Source organism: Pteropus vampyrus, unplaced genomic scaffold (genome assembly GCF_000151845.1).
Source record: "Pteropus vampyrus isolate Shadow unplaced genomic scaffold, Pvam_2.0 Scaffold19, whole genome shotgun sequence".
NCBI lineage: Eukaryota > Metazoa > Chordata > Mammalia > Chiroptera > Pteropodidae > Pteropus > Pteropus vampyrus.
This window is the reverse complement of record NW_011888800.1, coordinates 10,872,323-10,876,721: the sequence shown is the minus strand read 5'-3', so window position 1 is coordinate 10,876,721 and position 4,399 is coordinate 10,872,323. Positions and strand designations below refer to the sequence as shown.

Sequence of the window (4,399 nt, the reverse complement as noted above, 5' to 3'; positions counted from 1 at the left end):
GCTTAGAAGAGAGTGTTTTTGCATGTAAACATTAAGCCAATGCAGTGTGTCCATGAACAATGGGCTTAATTACAACTATTTTAGCCAGTAGTGACAGGCTAAAGGAATTCTAGGAGAGACAAGAACTAAGTCTAACTGGATTTATTTAGGAATACAATACAATTAAGTACGTATCATTCACAATGATAGGAATTAAGTATGACTTAGAAGAAATTTAATAAACAAAGTAGAATATACAGTACCCATGAGATAATTTTTAAAAATCTTTTGGAATACTAGAGAAAATTGTACTAACAGTTGAATAAACTAGAGAAGCTTTTCTGTTGTATACAAATTTAAACTGGTTTTCCCCAGACAGAAAATGAGTCCTTCCTAATAATAGTTGAGTCTAAGTCTACTGACCAAGATTTGTACAGATCTAGAAAAGATTGCAGAAAACACCATATTAGGCAGCAAAGAAAATAGACTTGTGAATTTATATTTCTCTGAGGGACTTATTATCCTTTTTCTGGGATATAAGTAATCCCTCTATTTGAAGATGACTTTTTAATGTTTTTAAATTCAGTATCATCAAAAATATATGTTCATGTGGGTAGTAATATGAATTCAGCTCAATTCAACAAACATCATTGAACTCTTCCTTATACAAAGTTTTTTTTATGTGGAAGGATAGTATAGACACACACAAGTATATGTCATTTTAAGACTACATTTTTTGGAGTGTTGTCATGGACCTGAAGCAAGAAAACATCTGTTTTATCAATACATGCATTTGTATGCTCACTATTTAATTGGTTTCATTATGTGCATGCTTCTGGGGATGAATTTGAACTGTAAAAAAATGGGCATCTATTTATTAAATAGTTCATTGGTAAATTGAGAGCCATAGTTTTTTCTAAAATAATTTCAAAGTTAAAAGTTAAATATATGGCTCTAAATGATATTAAATTTTCAGAAAAATGGAAAATAAGTTAAAGTTGGAAAAAAGATTTATTTGGAAATGTTTTATTTGGAAAGGTACTATTTTTACAATTAGTGGAGAGATTATTGAAACTGGCATGTCACCCTTAATTTTGTTCAAAATAAGTGAGATAACATTCCATATATTTATAAAAATAAGAACATGTGAGATTTAAAGCATTAAGTTTATTAGAAGTCACTTATACAAAGGATTTGACACATTAAATATAAGTATATGGCAATAAACTATCTGAAAGTTACTTATAATTTGAAGTTTGACAAATGAGTTTAACCTGACTTGCCTTAAATAATTGAATTTTGTACTTCATATCTAATTAGTGTGAGCTTCTTACAGATATACTTTCTGTAAATAAAAATTGATTGAATTTAAATTTTTATAAGGAAAAATTAAATGTAAATAAGGTTGAAGAAATTCTAATTGGAAATTTTCATTGTTCTCGAATTCATTTGTTTGAAGATATCAATTACAAGAGCAGAAATTATCATGAATTGGGCTATTTTTATTTGATCTTATTTTATTCTAATTAATGAGAAGGAGCTACATACCTTTTAAAAGGTAATAAGCCTGCAATAATGCACTCCTCTCCTCTGGCTTTGAATGCAATACATAAAGCATCAGCCCATGAGAAAGAGGCAAGGACATGTGTAACATGAAAACAGTTATGCTTATGGGAAAATGTTTAAATTTGGACAATATATGTGTTTGGCTGCTTTGTTTAAATTCAAAAAATAAATGGAGCTTTTTACTGGCACCATAATTTTAATAAGAGTGAAGATATCTGAGAGTAAATTTAACAGCAATGAAACTAAAACCATCAGTGCAAAAAAGGTGGAGTTTGAAGTTACTCACATTCTATCTGGGTAGTTACCAAGGAGCTTTGATAGATTCTTTGAATCGTCCTGTTCTTAAGTTCAATAAGCTTTGACAATTGTATACGCCTGTGTAACCACCACCAAAACACTCTGAAAAGTTCCCTCTTGTCCCTTTCTAGTCACCTTCCCACATCCCCCTGGGGCCAGTGCATTCTAACTTTTACCATGTATTATTATGCCTATTCTAGGACCTCATGTAAATGAATCGTATAATATGAATTCTTTTGTGTCTATTTATGTGGCTTCTTTCAACACGACTTTTGTGATTCATCCATGTTGAGTACATGAGTAATTATTTTTTCTGAATATACCATAATTGGTTTATCTATATTCTGTTTATGAATATTTGGGTTGTTTTTAAGTTTTGGCTATTATAAATAAGGTTGCTATGAATATTCTTGTGCAAGTTTTTCTGCGAACATATGTTTTCATTTCTCTTGGGAGAATACCTAGGAGTGGAATGCTGGGTCATTGAGTAAATATATTTTTACCTCTATAAAAAACTACTGAACAATCTGTTTGCCTATTTATTGGGTACTTTGTTAGTAATGTTTTCGTGATTTTAAAAAGTAGTTTAAAAGCAATTTACCTTACTACAACAATTCTATATAATGGCCCCCTAAGGATGTTCACATCCTAATCCCTAGAATGTATAAATATGGTATGTTACATGGCAAAGAGGAATTCGGGTTACAGATAGAATTAAGGCTGCTAATCAGTTGACCTTGAGATGGGAAGATTATTCTGGATTATCTGGATGGGCCCAATATAATCACAAGAGTCCTTATAAGTGAAAGAGGAAGGGAGAGAGAAGAGGGAGAACCAGAGAGATGGCAGGAGAAAAACTCACCGCAAACTTGCTGGTTTTGAAGACAGAAATGCAGCTACAAGCCAAAACAGGCCCACAACTTCTAGACTTCTAGAAGACGACTTCTAGCTAGAAGAAGCAAGGAAATGAATCATTTTCTAGAGCTGCTGCCCTAGAACTTCCAGTAGGAACACAGCCTTGCCCACACTGATTTTATCCTGAGACCAACAGAACTGTAATATAGTAAAGTTGTGTTGTTTAAGCCATTAAGTCTGTGATAATTTGTAACAGCAGCAATAGGAAACTAATATACCTACAATAAGATCAAATCTATTAAAAACATGATGTCGAAGCTTCAAATTGAAATTAAGGACCCCAAATTGTGATTTCGTAATGTTCTGGTGTGTTTAGATTGATCCACATGTTTACCGTTTTGCCATACCATATTTACAGTATAAATTTTACTTTACCCAAAGGATATTCTATATGTCTCTTGATAGGAAAAAAAATTTTTTTTTCAATTTTGGCCTTATTGTTGAAAATTAGTTTGGTGAATTTAGAATTCTATCTTGACAGTTATTCTCTCTTAGCATATTGAAAATATCATTCCATTTCTTTTTCTGACTTCCAATAATGCTGTGGAGATACCAGCTATCAATAGTTTTCTTTTAGAGATAACTGATATTTTCACATCGTCTGCTTATAGGATTTTCCCATCTGTGTTTGATGTTCTTCATTTTTTCTATTATGTATCTAAGTGGGAATTTTTTAAATTTAGTTTATCATACATGGGAATTTTTGGACTTCTTGAATGTGATATTGGTGTTTCTTTTTGTTTCTTTTTCTTTTTCTTTTAATGCCTGCAGCACCCAGTCTTCCTAGGTGGTCTTTCATCCAAGTACTAACCAGGCCCGACCCTGCTTAGGTTCTGAGATCAGACGAGATCAGGCACATTCAGGGTGGCATGGCCATAGACAGTATTGGTGTTTCTGATCCATACAAGAAACATCTCAGCCATTCTCTTTTTGAATATTGCCTTTCTTTCTTCCTTTCTTTATCCCTCCCTCTTTTCCTTCCTCTCTCTATCCCTCCCCTGCACCACCCCCCATCCTTCCCCTCCCTCCACCGTTATCAGGCTGGTATTCTGATTACACACGTATTGAAACTCTTCATTCTACAATCTGTATATCTTAACTTTCTTTTGTATTCATACTTTCTTCTTTTTCTCTCTTATCCTAGTTTGAGAGACTTTCCCTAGGACCGAACTTTGAAAGGGCTTTTATAGCCTCTGTGTTACAGGAAAATCAAATATGCTAGGGCTTCATTTTTTGAGCCTCAAAAGATGCTTTTCTTTCAAGGCTCTCATTTCAGTTTTGGGCTTCAAGGGCCTCATTTGGAAGTTGTAAGATGAACATTGGCTTCTTTTGACACTCATGCTTACAATCGAAATTGTTCTTGAGACCTATACTTCTAATAAAACAGGGGGAGTGTTATACACAAAAGTACAAGAATGGGAGGCAAAAGAAAACTTCAGAATTTTATACTAGTTATTTCTCTTTTATCCAGTTCATTCATTCATTCATTGATATGTATGTATTGAGTATTTCTTATGTTCTAAGCTCTGCCAGGTACTAGAGATAAAGTTAAACTAGGTATTATATCTTGTTTTGTGAAACTTAACAATCATTAGGGGAAGTGAGAAACTAGATAATAAAGCAATATCTATTGATTTTTTTT

General features: G+C 32.8%; 1 pseudogene; it reads right to left on the bottom strand.

Annotated features, from left to right (window-relative positions):
- Positions 1-3,519: 3,519 nt before the first annotated feature.
- LOC111736334 lies at positions 3,520-3,638 on the bottom strand (annotated as a pseudogene).
- Between the last annotated feature and the right edge of the window lie 761 nt (positions 3,639-4,399).